A 16,903-nucleotide genomic window follows, 5' to 3' on the forward strand; every position below is an offset into this window, starting at 1 on the left:
TGGAGGCTTTTAAGAAGGCAATAAAGACGGATCTCTTCCAGCAGGCCTTCCCAAACTGACCTTGCCGGAATATCACTCTCCAGCTGCATCAGACTGTGATTGCGATTGATCTTACTGAGCATTTTACTGGGAACTGTTGTTTTAACGCTATTTTAGGGTGGAAGGGAGATAGGGGAATTAGGATTTGATATGTCTTGTTATGCCTTTATATATTGTTATTTGTGTTTGATTTTATTGTTCTCTTGTATGTTGTTACCTGCCTCGATCCAATACAGGGAGAGGCGGGATACAAATAAATATTATTATAATTATTGTTGTTGTTGAATTTATATCGCCAAGAAAACCCCATTATAGGTTCACTTTAGCGTCACCATAAATCGGAAAAGACCAGAAGGCACACAACAACAAGAAAGTGTTGACATAAACCTACTAATTGCTGGATTCTTTGTTAGGGGTCAGGGAGAAGCTGAACCCAGAACTTCTTTACACAATGTCGTAATAAGTATTTACATTTCTGTGATCCTGATTCTACAAGTGTGTCTAAGAGTGTATCCACACGGCAGAACTAAAGCAGTTTGACACCACGTTTAACTGCCATGACTTTATCCTACAAAATCCTGGGATTTATAGTTTGGTGACATACCAGAGTTCTCTGATAGACTAGGCTGAATACCTCATGAAATTACAAATCCCAGGATTCTGTAGGAGAAAGTCATGACAGTTAAAGTGGTGTAAAACTGTTTTAAATCTGTAATGTGGATATACACTAAGAAGAGCATCATTGTTTCTAAGGGTACATCTTCTTGTGTCTTCAAGTGCTTTCTTGTGGCTTCAGTGTTACTTCTTGACAGCATTTATTATTCAGAGGAGGTTTGATCTTGCCTTCTTCTTAGACTGAGAGTGTGACAGGTCCAGGCTAACCCAGTGGTTTTTCATGGCTGAGTGGGGATTCGATCCCTGTCTTCTCAAAGTCCTAGTCCGAGGACAATATCACACTACACTGCTATAGTGATATTATTCCACTTTAATTGCTATGGCTGCCTCCTGTGGCATTCTGGGGTCTGTAGTTTAGTGAGACCTACGACCTCTCTGGCTGAAAATTCTAAATGTCCCTTTCTAAACTGCAAATCCCAGGATTCCACAGAAGGCAGCCGCGGCAGTTAAAGAGGAATAATAGTGCTCTAACAGCGTGGTGCTTTGTTGTCATTACATTCAGAAACATGCTGATTCTGAAAGTTTATCTATATTTATAAGTATATGCAAATTGCATGGAAATCTGTGTCATCCTTGTCACATATCTGTGACTGTGCTATGTTTGACTAAAAAGGTCTTTGGTCTCATGCAGTATGGCTCATATTAGTCTTTCTTTATCTGCCATGTTCTCCTTTACTGGTGCTACTCTAATTCACACCTGTACTCTAACAGAGTTACATTTTTGGACTGCACTTCTGAAAATGACCCAGCCTGACTACCAGCCATGCTGTCTGGCTGACTCTGGGAGTTGTAGTCCAAAAACCTACCATTCTCCTGAACGGAACAGAAATAAATTTGCTTATCAAGGGCAGCCTCAAGCCTAGGAGAAGGAATGGGATTCCCATTTGTGCACCCTTCCTCTTGTTTTCCAAACCTGGATCTTTCAAAATAATTCTTGGCTGGTTGCCTATTTCAAAAGAAGAATCTGGATTAGTCTTCATGCTTCAGGTCAGATTGAAAAGATAGAGCATGTAAGGAGGAAGTATGCTTGTGAACGATTTTCCATAGTTGAGCCAGGCGAACAAAGCAAAGTTATTCCCCCTGTAGCTCTGCAAATTCAGCTGTTGAAAGCAACTTGAAACCAGCAATGCTGGCCATGCAAATTGACTAATTATGTTTTTCCTTTAACCTTCTCCCCACCCAATATACAATATGTGGCCACAGAGGAAAGATTGTCAGGTTAATGTAATGTAAATTCATTATCTTAGCAACTTCTCTTTCTTTCCACCTTGGGCTCCTTTAGTGGGTTCCCCCCTCGAGATAGCACTGCACAAATCACCCCTATTAAAAGAGAACATTGTGTGTGTGTGTTTTTTAAAAAACACACTACTAATTTAGAAACTTGCTTTGAGTATGCTTTGCTCATGAAGGAGATTAGCCTCTGCATTATATGAGTGTTAGATGAAAAATATTTTCAAATGCTTCTTGCAAAGTATGTGAGCATGTGCAAAAGCTGTTAGTCGAAGTGACACAGAACAGAAAGGAGATGTTTTAAGGATGGGTGGATACTTCTAATGTTTCTAATGGGATTACATTCAAACCACACACAAGGCAAATACAAAAACTGATTTAAGAATCAGGGTTTTGGCAACAGGGGGACAAAATGAGGATACTGTCCCCCAAGTGAATTTTTCCTTCACACCCCCAATTTTATAGTATTGCAGCAACTTAAAACTTCAGATGAATATTTAGAAATATAATTTATGCATGCAAAGAGAAGGAGCAGACAGCATTACCAAGGGAATGGGAACAGAGCAAATATAAGAGTTCTAGGTGTGAATGATTTTAAGTGTCTAATTCCATGAAATTTAGAGGGACTTGCAGAAGCAGGGTGTGCTCCATGGGATGGTTTTGGGAAGTAGCCCCTATTCACTATACAGTTGACCACGGCTCCACTAGGATAACCTCTGGATATGCATGCCTATACCACCATGACAATTCCAGGCTAAATCTGGATGTAAACCATGTGTTATAGAATCATAGAATCATAGAGTTGGAAGAGACCACAAGGGCCATCCAGTCCAACCCCCTGCCATGCAGGATATCACAATCAAAGCATCCTCGACAGATGGCCATCCAGCCTCTGCTTAAAGACCTCCAAGGAAGGAGACTCCACCACATTCTGAGGGAGTGTGTTCCACTGTTGAACAGCCCTTACTGTCAGGAAGTTCCTCCTAATATTGAGGTGGAATCTCTTTTCCTGGAGTTTGCATCCATTGCTCCAGGTCCTAGACTCTGGAGCAGCAGAGAACAAGTTTGCTCCCTCTTCAATATGACATCTCTTCAAATATTTAAACAGGGCTATCATATCACCTCTTAACCTTCTCTTCTCCAGTCTAAACATCCCCAGCTCCCTAAGTCGTTCCTCATAGGGCATGGTTTCCAGACCCTTCACCATTTTAGTCGCCCTCTTTTGGACACGCTCCAGTTTCTCAATGTCCTTTTTGAATTGTGGTGCCCAGAACTGGACACAGCATTCCAGGTGGGGCCTGACCAAAGCAGAATACAGTGGCACTATTACTTCTCTTGATCTAGACACTATACTTTTATTGATGCAGCCTAAAATTGCATTGGCCTTTTTCTCCGTGAGGGAGCCACTGCAGCCAAACCGTGCGGCTCCCTTACGGAGCAAAAAAGAAGCTCCAAAATGGAGCTTCTTCTGGCAGCGCGCTCATGACGTCGCGAGGTGCCAATGGCGCACTCACGACGTCATTAGTGCTACGCGATGTGCAGACGCACAGCGTCCGTTACGTCAAGATGGCGGCAGCCGTGTGGAATGGCCGCCGCCATTTGTTACGGACAGAGTCCGTAACAGGAATAGGGACGTCTGGAAGAGACGCCCCTTTTTTAAACTGGGACATCCTGAGGACGTCCCAAGTGGCGGTTTGTAACCCACCCATGATCCCTTTCACATGTAGACTTGTTCTGCCAGGTGTCCCCCATCCTATATCTGTGCATTTCATTTTTCCGCCCTAAGTGCAGTACCTTACATTTCTCCGTGTTGAATTTAATTTTGTTAGCTTTGGCCCAGATTTCTAGCCTATTCAGGTCATTTTGAATTTTGATCCTGTCCTCTGGAGTATTAGCTATTCCTCCTAATTGGGTGTCATCTGCAAATTTGATAAATATCCCCCCAATTCTGTCATCCAAGTCATTGATAAAGATGTTGAATAGCACTCGGCTCAAGACAGAACCCTGTGGGACCCCACTGGTCACTTTTCTCCAGGTTGAAAAAAAGCCATTGTTGAGCACCCTTTGGGTTCGGCCAGTCAACCTGTTACAAATCCATGTAATCATTACTTTGTCTAGCCCACATTTCACTAGTTTGTTTGCAAGAATGTCATGGGAAACCTTGTCAAAGGTCCTACTCAAATCAAGATATACTATATCCACAGCATTCCCTTGATCTAACAAGCTGGTAATTTTATCAAAGAAAGAGATAAGATTTGTCTGGCATGACTTCTTATTATTTGATCTGGGGGAGCTTACTTTATATTACAGCTCCCAGACTCCCCTAGCCACTATAGCTGTCAACCTGGGCTTATGCTGGCTGGGGGATTCTAGGAACTATAGCCAAAAGGTAACTTTTTCAAGTTCTGGTAATTGTTTTATTTAGTTTTTTTTTAAAAAAAGGTAGAAAGCAATAGGAAAAGAGGAAGACTTCTATGCAGATGGATGGACTTAGTCAAGGAAGCCACAGCACAAAGTCTGCAAAACCTGAGCAGGGCTGTTGGTGACAGGATGACATAGGCCCCATACAGACAGGCCAAAATAAAGCTGCTTCGGGTCACTTTGGAGATATGCTGTTTAAATGATGCATGTGTTCTAAGAGTCCCGAAGCCATGCCAAAGCCGTGATCCGTCCTAAGGACTGGAGCGCAGCTTCTGGACTCTTAGGACGCATGCATCATTTAAACAGCATACCTCCAAAGTGACCCAAAGCAGCTTTATTTTGGCCTGTCTGTATGGAGCCTTCGTCTCTCATTTGTAGGGTCACCATACATCAAAGTCGACTTGACCACAGTTAACACATACACACACATATCTGTGTGTACTTTAGATTGGAGAATTCCACTGCAAAAATTGGAAAAGTGTACTTTTTTTTGAAGAATAATTGAGATTGGGGTTCTCATTTATTGTTGTTATTGTTATCTGGCAAGTGGCAGGTATTTACCTATTGGTTCATCCTCTGTTGTTGTGTTTTCAAGTCATTTCCAATTTATGGCGACCCTAAGACAAAACTATCATGGGGTTTTCTTGATTTAAGTGTCTTCAGAGGGGGTTAACATTGCCATCCTCTGAGGCTAAGAGAGTGTGACTTGACCAAGTGGATTTACATGGCCAAGCTGGTATTTGAACCCTAGTCTCCAGAGTCATAGTCTGATGCTCAAACTACACCACACTCACTCTCAGTGTTTAGCATTTGCTATTATTTATTTATTTATTTATTCACATATTGTTTCAAAAGATTGAAGTCAGGTAAGTTTGGATGAAAATGTGAACCAAATGTGATGCCTACCCTCTGCTTCCAGGCTGGAATTGACTTTTGAATGGATTCATGAAAAACTGGAAATAAATTATCTATCCATTCCTAGTCTGTAGTAGGTTTATGACTGCTATGGTTCCTAGAAGTAAGAAATAAAAGGAAAGGGAAATGAACTGCAAATTCAGGTGATTCTCATATCTGAAGAGTTGATCAGGCCATTGTTCTATGACACTGAAGCTTGTATTGCTGATGCACTCCATCATGACAACTAAAGATTAGTAGCTGAACACCAGCACCTGATCTATCATTTTAGCTTCACTTAGAACTTGCGTATGGGCCTAGCAATCCCATACAATTTATTAGGAACCTGGATACAAAATGTGAACATTTGGAATGTACTCCAGCAGCAGAATTAGCAGGGCTCTTAGCTCCTCAGTAACCAGGGAGCACATAAATCAATAGCTCAGCTCATTTTGTTCAAAGCAGCTTGGAGATTTAAGAGAAGCTATGTTGCATATCAGCACAGTTGGCTGCCAATCCAGTTTTCCTACCCATTTTATACCTGCAGGTCTTTTCTTTTGCTTTAGTCTTCTGTTGTTGCATATGTTTCTGGTCTACAGACAACCTTTCATAGGTTCGTTAAGTGTAACATACCCTTTAATGGAGAGCCATGGGAAACACCTGCTTTCTTAGCTTTGCCAGATTTTTAATGTACTCTTCATTGCTTTGTGCTTATCTCATTTATAATTATATAAAAAGATTTTTGGCAGCTGTCATCAAATAATAACAGAGCCGCAGCTAATACCTTTTAAGTCCACATTCTTGGTGTCTCGGTAATTTCATACTGTGCTTTTATATACATGCATAGCTTTTAACTGGTTTTTTAAAACTCTGATTTTTAGAAAATGAATTTTAACTGGATGGCAAAACATAATCTATGACAAGATTTTTTTAAAAACAACAACAACAACAACAACAACCCTACTATCTTTGGATTTAGGTTAAACTTCCTGGCCCAAAGCAAGACTACTTTAAAATGAAATTCTATTGAAGTTCCATCTGGGATTTTCATATTAGGGCCATATTCCTCAGTCTGTAAAATGCTGAAGTCTTTTATCTGTTTCTATGCTTCCATATGTCCCCAAAGTTTGGCTGTTACTCTTTAGACAACAACTCCCAGAATCCCCCAGCCAACATGGCCAAGGAGGATTTTAAAAGCTATTGCCCCCAAAAGTAACCTTTTCAAACTCTATATATCATACCAATACCAATACCAATAGGGGTTAGATGCATGGCTGCCTGTGAAACAAGACTGGTAGGTATATATGAGAAGACTTTATTTCTAGCACCACACTGATGATAGAAACCAGTCTCAAAAGAAATCAGGCTAGCTCCATCTCTCTTCAGTTTTTGGCAGAAATAGTTTTTATTATTATTATTTTATTTACTTATAGCCCGACTTTCTCCCGATATAGGGAGGCCAGGCAGTGAACAGCAAATTTAAACCAGTATAGTTTACAAACAACACAAAGGCATGAAAAAGTATAATATTTAAAAACAATTAAACAATTGTACATTAAAATATTAAAATGCATGAAAAATTACAGTCATCACTGCATATTCACAGATTTTTTGTCCACAGACTGAATCATCCACAGACTGAAAATATTTTTAAAAATATATATACATTCCAAATAGCAAACCTTGCTTTTGCCATTTTATGTAAGGGACACAATTTTACTATGCCATTCTATTTGATGGGACTTGAGCACTGATGGATTTTGGTCTTCATGGGATGTGTGTGTCCTAGAACCAAATCCTAACAGATACCAAGGGCCCACTGTATATACAAACTTTCGACTTGCACAGTGTTTAAAAGCCCAATCCTGATCAGTTTCAAAAGCATGACAGCACAAAAATGTTTTTACCTGCTGCTGAAAGGAGAGCAGGCATGGGACCATCCTGGCCTTTCTAGGGAGTGAATTCAAGAGCCTGGGAGCAGCCACTGAGAAGGGCTTCTCTCTCTTGTTGGCACTAAATGTAGCTAAGACTGTGGCTGCTTCCACACTGCAGAAATAAAGCATTCTGACACCACTTTAATTGCTATGACTCAATGCTATGGAATTCTGGGTTTGTAGTTTTGTGGTGTACCAGAGCTGACAGGGAAGGCTAAATTTGTGAGATATTTAGTCTTCCCTGTCAGCTCTGGTGCACCACCAAACCACAAATCCCAGAATCCTAGAATTCCATAGCATTGAGCCTTAGCAATTAAATGTAATTTGCACCCAGGGAGCCTTCGTATTGGTATTCTTACTGGTTTTGTATGCTTTTAATAGTTTTATATTTTTAACTTGTTATATTAATGTGATGTGGGTTTTTTTATTCTCTATTTAAAACTGTACTGTTCTTAAAATAACTTTGTGAGCTGCCTTGGATCCTGTTTAGGAGAATGGCAGCATAGAAATAAAATAAGAATAATAAATAATAAATAGCTCAGCACCCACAATCGAGCAAAAGGCATGGCATAAGTTTGAATCAGATGATAGCTGACCCCAACTATTCAGTGAGCCCACATCCCCATAAATATAAAAGTAACTAAAGTTACACTGTGAAAGGAGTGACATTATCCCTTATTTTTGCTGTTTTTTGTTTTAGTTGTTGCAAAAATGAATGCATTAAAAGTCATTTAAAAAGTCATATTTGGCTTTATTTAAAAAAGGAATGAACCATAAAAAACTAATTATAACTTTATAACTAGTAACAACTTTAAACTAGTGTTGAAAGCTATTTGAAAAATAATTAATTCCTCTTCTTATAGTGTTTGATAAGTAATTTGCTGCTGTCCATTATTATGGAAAGGCTTGTTCTGTTACTTGTACTTTCTTCATTACTTTTCACTTTACAAGTGAATAGTGTAAACTTCCAAAATCTTGTCAAATTGCTTTTGAAATGCATAACAATCCCATTAAAAAGTTATTTTAAAAATAATTTATAAAACATTATCCTACCAACCAAGTAGTTTTGTTTTCACTTATTATGCTACGGTTGAAATGTGATTTCATTTTGCCCTCCCCATAACTACTTACAAGTAATATAGGTACTTTTAATGACTTCAAGTTGTTTGCTTGAAAATAACAGGGGGAAACATCTAAAGGAGCTCTAATCAACAAGGATAAAGTATGCTGGATGAGATTCAAATATTGATATTTTTATTGTGTACCTTCAAGTAATTTCCACTTTATGAACATCCTAAGGTGAACCTATCATGGGGTTTTCTTGGCAAGATATGTTCAGAGGAGTTTGCCATTGCCTTCCTCTGAGGCTGAGAGAGTGTGACTTGCCCAAGGTCACTCAGTGGGTTTCCATGGTCATGCGGGGATTCAAACCTTGATCTCAAGTCCTTGTCCAGACCACTACACCATGCTGGCTCTCAAATATTGATATCCTGGCTAGTAAAAGAGAATGTCTTTCTGCACTAGAAATGTTAATTTCTCCCCATTTTTGCAAATGTACTTTTGAAGGACTAAGTATGCCACTCATTGATGTGGTGTCACTGAGATAAAGATGAGAGAGTCTGTGAAAATGTAGGTGTCAACGTCTTATGAAGAATAAAACACCAAGTTGTCATCTGCGGAGCTGTAATTTGTGAGGAAGTTGATGTTAATAGTGAAGTGTGAAAAGAAAGCTACACATACCCCCAAGGCTAAAACCGGGGAGGTATTTTGGAAAGCTAGGAACTGTCAACAGCAACAGTTAACAGGAAAAATATATTCAAATGTGTGGCAGGTTAGGCAGCCACATTCTGGAATGGCTATATCAGGGATAGGAATGAAGAGGGTGGTTGGGAGCACATTTTTAATTCATAGCTATTCACATCTTCCAAAAGAAGAACAAGAAAGATATTAGATAAATTTGCCTTTTGAACGTAACTCTCTCCCTACACCTATGCAAAACACAAAAGAAGAATGATCACATACACTGACATACACACACCCCATGCATCTGAGGAAGTAGACTAAGTCTGTGAAAGCTCATGCTATTATTATTATTATTATTATTATTATTATTATTATTATTATTATTGTTATTATTAACCTTTATTTATAAAGTGCTGTAAATTTACACAGCGCTGTACATACAATCTTTTTAATTGGACGGTTCCCTGCCCTCAGGCTTACAATCTAAAAAGACACGACACAAAAGGAGAAGGGAAAGGTGGTGAGGAAGGGGCCTCTCTAGTAGGATAATACATATAAAACACATGGCAATACAGGAAATGATTCAATAAAACAGACAACAAAAGAACATCAAATGGCAAGTGACAATTATGCAATGCCTGGGAACGCTTCCCTGAACAGGATGGTCTTCAGCTCCATTTTGAAGCTGGTTAAAGAAGTGATGGCTCTTGCTCGTGGGGGAAGAAGGTTCCAGGAGTGAGGGGCAGTGAGTGAAAAGGGGTGAATCCGAGATGGGGCAGAGGAAATCCTGGGCTGGGACAGCAGACCTTGACTACCAGAACGGAGTGCCCTAGTGGGAAGGTGAGGAGAAAGAAGGTCTGATAAGTATGGAGGGGCCAGCCCATGGAGGGCTTTAAACGTGGACAGCAGGAGCTTATACTGAATACGGAAAGGGAGGGGGAGCCAGTGAAGGGATGCCAACACAGGAGAGATGTGGTCAGAGCAGTGGGCGAAAGTGATAATGCGTGCAGCTGAATGCTGGACAGAAATTAAAGGATGGAGGTGAGAAAGAGGAAGCCCAGCCAGGAGGACATTACAGTAATCAAGTTGTGAGACCACTAGGGCATGGACCAGGATCTTGGCAGGAGAGGCAGAGAGATATGGTCAGATTTTGGCAATGTTGTATAAAAAGAATCTACAAGTCTTGGCTGTGGTCTGGATTTGAGGGATACACGACAGAGAAGAATCAAAGATAAAGCCAAGACTGCAGGCTTGCTGGACTGGTTGAATAGAAATGTTGTTCACAGAGGCAGAAAAGGAGTGTTGAAGGGTGGACTTAAGTGGAAAGACAAGAAGCTCCGTCTTGGACATGTTGAGCTTCAAACGCCGATGGCGCATCCACTGCAAGACAGCTGTGAGACAAGACGAGACTTGCTGTTCAAGCCTTGAAGAAAGGTCAGGGGTGGAAAGATACAACTGGGTGTCGTCGTTGTACAGATGGTAGGAAAAACCAAAAGAGCTAATGAGTTTACCTAAGCACAGTGTGTAGAGAGAAAACAGAAGGGGACCTAGAACAGAGCCCTGGGGAACTCCAACAGATAAGGGAACAGAGGATGAAGTCTGACCACCTGCAACCACTGCAAAAGACCTGCCAGACAAATAAGATCTAAACCAGTCGAGAACAGATTCTGAAAACCCAAGGTCAGAGAGTATGTCAGCTAGGAGACAATGATCAACGGTGTCAAAGGCTGCAGACAAATAAAGAAGGATGAGAACAGAGTAAAGGCCATTAGCCTTGGCCCGTAAAAGGTCATTCGAGATCTTGGTGAGAGCTGTCTCTGTAGAATGCCTTGGGCGGAAACCAGGCTGAAAGGGATCGAGGATGGAGTTGGCTTCAAGAAACTCAAGACAGCGAGAATAAACAACCCGTTCCAAAACTTTAGAGAGAAAGGGAACAAGAGAAATCGGACGATAGTTAGACAAAGAGGAGGGGTCAAGAGAAGGTTTTTTCAGAATTGGGGAAATGAGAGCATGTTTGAAGTCTGACGGGAAGGAGCCTATAGAGAGAGAGAGATTGAAGATATGAGGAAGCGAGGACAGAAAAGAGAGCTACAGAAATTAGAAGACGAGTAGGAATTGGATCAAGAGAACAGGTTGCAGGTTTGCAAGAGTCCAGGAGTGTAGATTTTTCATCCAAAGAAGCAGGAGGAAACACAGAAATTTTTTTAGGCGAGGGCGATAGAAGATTAAGAGCAGAAGAAGAATCGGGAGGGACTATCTCAGAATGAATAGTGGTAATCTTAGAGATGAAATAATTAGCAAAGTCATTAGGAGAGAATGATGAAGAGACAGGAGGAGAGGGAGGTTTAAGCAAAGAGTTGAAGGTGGAGAACAAACGCTGCGGGCGTCTCTCATTGGTGGAGATCAATGATTTGTAATAAGTTTGCTTAGCCATAGAGAGGGCGTGTGAGAAGGAAGAAAGAACAAATTTGAAGTGGATAAAGTCAGCCCACTGTTTGGACTTTCTCCAAAGACGTTCACCCGCTCTAGAGCAGGACTGGAGAAACTTAACGATGGAAGTAAGCCAGGGCTGAGGCCTAGTGTTAGAGGAAGAAGAGCGTACAGAGACAGGGGCAAAATGGTCAAGAGTCAAGGAAAGAGTGGAGTTAAATAAAGACATTGCTGAGTCAGCAGAATCCCCAAGATTTAGGGAAGAGAGAGATCAATCCAGGGTCTGACCAAGATGGTTAGAGTCAACAGATTGAAGATCACGAAAATGGCGTTGAACAGTATGATGAGGAGGTGGAGTATAAGTGAGAGCAAAGGAGATTAAGTGATGATCAGATAGTGGAAAGTCAAGTGCCAGGTAGTCAGAAATGGCGCAGTTTGCCGCAAGAACCAGGTCAAGACAGTGACCAAGAGAATGAGTTGGAGATTTGGAATGTGAGTGGAGCCTGGCTGTTTTGTGTGCTTGCTACCAATGTCTCTCTTTCAGTTAGCCTCAAAGGTATTACAAGATCCCTTTGTTTATACATGCAGTGATGTCAGACAAAAATGCATCTCTCTGCACATTGTGTAAGAGAGCATAAAGGATGAACCAATGATCTTGTGGCACCTTAAAGAGTGTTTCCTCCTCTGGTGGTCATGTGGCCAGCATGACTGCAACGAAATCTGCTGTCTTCCCAACGAAGTGGTACCTATTTATCTACTTATATTTGCATACTTTTGAACTGCTAGGTTGGCAGAAACTGGGACTAGTGACAGGAGCTCACCCCACCATGTGGCACTCCAGCCTTGAACTGCCAACCTTCTGATCATCTGGTCATCAGAATTGGCGTCTTAACCACTAAACCACCACATCCCTTCTAGAATAGACAGAAGCGATTGGTAATTATTTTGAATGACACCACTAGTTGCTTGAGCAGGCTAGACTAGGATCAGTGAGTAGGAATTTCATGCAGGAATATTTCAGCTCATCTTCAGGATAAACTTCTTAACAGTAAGAGTTATTCAACAAAAGAACAGACTGTGTTGACACATTCGTTTACTCTGACTGCTGGCTTGTCACAGAGCTCCTAGTTCCTAGTTCATTTCAAATGCTTACCCAAGGTAAAGTCTGAATACCTTGGCCCATCCATTCTTTTATATCCTAGCCTATTGCACTGGTACCATGCAAGGATCCAGTGCTGAAGATGGAGAAACCATGCAGGCATGAACGATCAGATAAAAATTTAACCCTAAATAAAGATTTGATTTTATGAAATAATTTTAGAAGTAGGTAACTTGCGACTGTCACTGAGACATTTTTCTCTTCATGAATGCCACAAAGCACTTCCGGCTTTAAGAGGAAAGAGAATTGGTACTAGTTGAGAACTAGTTGGTGGTATGGCTTCTCAAGTCTCTCTTTCCAGGGATAATAACAGAACTACTGCTGTGTTTCCTGAATATATCGAAGGAAAATAATTAATTCTTCTCAAATGTGATGTAGCCAGCAAGACGCAACATCCCCAGATGAAGAGGCCTGAACATTTTAGTGAAAACATTTCTTTGAAGAGAAGTTTTATGTGAAGATTGATGAGGTCAGAGGAGCTTGAGCAAGGAGAGATTTGAAGCAATAAAAGGGGGAGAGATCTCAAATATAAAAGCCAACTCTTTTTGGAGCTAAGCATTTCCCTCCACCCTCCATTTTGATTAATTGCTTGGCACCAGAACTTGGACATTAATGGGGCAAAGTCCATTGAGGAAATGAACTCACTGGGAATCACTGAGGCAAATCAAAAAAGATTTAGAGTGTGAGCCAAAGGAGACAGCCTTCTTTTAGTATTTGTCGGGTGGTGGTGGTGGAAGGGGAATGAACTATAATGAGAGCCTAAAATCCACACCTTCCAAGCATGTATCATTCACCTTTATCTTAAATCAAGCACAGCATATGGAATAATAATGGGTGATAAGTACTATAACACATTTTTAGGTAATGTAAATCTCTGCAATTGTGGTAGAACTTCACAGATATGAATTCTTGTGATAGGAAGTGGTCATTCAAAACACAATTACCCACAATGCTGCACTTTCAAATAGCTTCCCAGCAGAAGAAAAAAGTGGATATAACGGCAAATGCAGAACTGCTCCTGACCACCTGTCCAGTTCTCTTTACTTGGGCTCATGCCCTACACAGCTAGCAGGCTTCCCATAGGCAAAAATGGTCAACCATTGTATGCATAGGATGCTATATCAGATAGGTCTTGGGACTGATCCAGCCTGGCTGTTTTTGTGTGCTTGCTTTCACCAGCAGCCATTTAGGGAATGGTATGAAGAAAAGGTGAACCATGTGGTGTAGTGGTTTGAGTGTTGGACTGCAACTCTGGAGACCAGGGTTTGATTCCATGCTCTGCCATGAAACCCATTGGGTGAACTTGGGCAGGTCAAGTGCTCTCAGACTCAGCCGAAGCTGATAACAAGTGCTCCTGACCGCCGCATCCACCTGAGATGTTAGGTGGAGTGACGAGTCCAGAAGCACCCCCAGACTGTGAGCAGAGTCCTTCATGGGGAGCGTGACCCCATTCAGGACAGGTGGAAAAATTTCCTTACCCGGGCCAGGGGAGCCTATCACCAGTACTTCTGTCTTCTCTGGATTCAAGCTGAGTCTGTTTTCCCTCATCCAGCCCATTACCGACTCCAAGCAGGCATTTAGAGGAGAGATGCCATCCCTAGTCACTGCATCAGTCGGAGACACAGAGAAGACTATTTGGGTGTCATCAGCGTACTGATAACACCGCGCCCCGTGTCTCCGGATGATCTCTCCCAGCGGCTTCATGTAAATGTTAAATAGCATAGGGGCAAAATCGCTCCCTGAGGGACCCCAGATGTAAGGGCCCTCCTATCGGAGCGACAGTCCCCCAGCTCCACCATCTGGAATCTACCCGAGAGGTAGGAACGGAACCACTGCAGAGCAGTGCCCCCAATTCCCAATTCCCCCAGGCGTTCCAGAAGGATACCATGGTCGATGGTATCGAAGGCCACTGAGATGTCCAAGAGCACTAACAGGGACACGCTCCCCCTGTCCATGCCCAGACGGAGATCATCAACTAGGGCGACCATAGCAGTCTCAACTCCATAGCCCGCCCGGAAGCCAGTTTGAAATGGGTCCAGATAATCCGTCTCATCCAAGATCCCCTGAACCTGAAAGGCAACTGCCCTCTCGATCACCTTCCCTAAAAATGGCAGCAGCGAGACAGGCTGATAATTATTCCAAATTAGGGGGGTCAAGGGAGGGCTTTTTCAACAAAGGTTTTACAATGGCCATCTTAAAAATAGATGGAAACTGCCCATCCCTGAAGGATGAATTAATAATACAGTGTAACAAGTTTGTTACAACCGTTCCCCCTTGAGCTGTCAACCACGAAGGACAGGGATCGAGAGAGCAAGTCGTCTTCCTAACGCATCGAAGAATCTTGTCCACATCCTCGGTACAGACAGACTCAAAGTGATCCAGTTTAACCAAGTCCACGGAAGCTCCGGATGCCTCTACTCTAGATTCTGAACTAACACTGGTGTCGAGAGTGTTATCCGAGAGGTTTTATCCGCGAAGAAGTTGTTAAAGTCATCGCAGCAGGCTTTAGATGGTTCTAAAATAGGGTTCAGGGGAGGAGGGAGTTGAGTAAGTTATATTGATTTCTTGGTGACAGATGGGGAAGAGGGAGCGATGGATCGCTTTAATATTCCTCATTCAACAGCTTGCTAATTAGAACCAACTAGAGTAGACTCATTCACTCAGTTGTTGAATGGTGAGTCAACATGTAGATAAATCACACTGATTCAGTGGGTCTACTCAAGTTGAGACTTAGAATTTAGACTCTAGTTAGGGAGAGTCAGATCTCATAAATTCATTCCGACTGGTCCAAGAACCTTTGAACACCTCTTTGCCAAATATTCTATCCAGTTTATTATTACATAACAATATATTACATATATTACATACGTATAGTTTAGTATAAAGGATATGGATTGAGGATAAAATTTGAATTAGCTGGTGTGAATTTAGAGTGTTTTAGCTTAGGGGAGATTTATTTATTTTTAATTTATTAATTTAAGTTTTTATTCCACTTTTCAGCTAATAAGAGACCCTAAGCAGCTTACAATGCCAGTTAAAATAAAGTAGTTAAAACTGTATGTGGTATAAAATTTTTAAAAGTCTTAGACAATCAATCCAATCAAAACATTAGCCTCAAAACAATTTAAAATTTCCTTGCAAGGCTCATGACAGAAATAGTTTCTACCCAAATATTTATTAATACAGTTGGCCCTTCTTATACATTGATTTTTTATACACGGATTCAAGCGTACACGGTTTGAAAATGTTCCAAAAAAGTATAAAGTTACCTTGATTTTTCCATTTTTTATGAGGGACACCATTTTCCTATGCCATTACATTTAATGGGACTTGAGCATACACGGATTTTGTTATACATGGGGGATCTTGGAACCAAACCCCAGCGTATAACAAGGGTCCACTGTATTGCTCAGTCTTTGGTAACCATATTTCTTTTTGCAAAATGCTGTCCCTGCTAATTCCCATCAACAGTTCTGACTATCTTAGATACTCTAGATAGTGTTGTTTTGTTTTACTCCTAAGCTTTAAGTACCAGGGTTCTACAAAATTTTTAAGTGTTGGATGAAATGGAAATGCCTCAGAGTAATATAATTAACCTGCGAATATTGGCCATGAGTTCCACACAGCAGGAAAATAATAAGTGTGTTCTTTTTTAAGAATGTGATACAAGGTAAGATTGAGAGAAGCGGTTACTACTACAGGACCCATTATTGGTAAATAACAATCCACGTGGGATTGATTATGGCATTCTTTGTGGCAATCCTATGTTTGCTATCCCATCTGGTTCTGTCCTAAAAGCTGAGTCTAAATCCAGTTGTTAATCCCAACTAGGGTGCATCCATTGAAGTCAACACTTATGAAAGTTCAGTTGATTATATAGATCTATTCTAGTTAAGAATTGGATTTTAGGTCCAAAACACAATGCAGGAATAATCCAGTTTGTGACCACTTTAATTGCCCTGATTCAATGCTAAGGAATTCTGGGAACTGTAGTTTTGTGAGACATTTAACCTTCTCTGTCAGACAGCTCTGGTATCACAACAAACTACATATCCCAGGATTCCCTAGCACTGAGCCAGGGCAGTTAAAGTGGTCTCAAACTGGATTATTTCTGCAGTGTGTTTTGGACCTAAGTCCCAGTCAAATCATTCCCCTTACCATGAAGATTGGCATTGGTCTTGTTGGGCTAAGATTTCCTAACTTGGAGCATTGCACTGAGAGTCCCATCAGCTCAGTTAAACTAGAATCACAGAATCATAGAGTTGGAAGAGACCACAAGGGCCATCCAGCCCAACCCCTGCCATGCAGGAACTATTGAAGCCAGGTTTCAGTGGAACCACTTCCAAGTTTAATAGTTAGGATTCTAGGCTATGAAAGA

The sequence above is a fragment of the Sceloporus undulatus genome, chromosome 1 (assembly GCF_019175285.1).
Source record: "Sceloporus undulatus isolate JIND9_A2432 ecotype Alabama chromosome 1, SceUnd_v1.1, whole genome shotgun sequence".
Taxonomy (NCBI): domain Eukaryota; kingdom Metazoa; phylum Chordata; class Lepidosauria; order Squamata; family Phrynosomatidae; genus Sceloporus; species Sceloporus undulatus.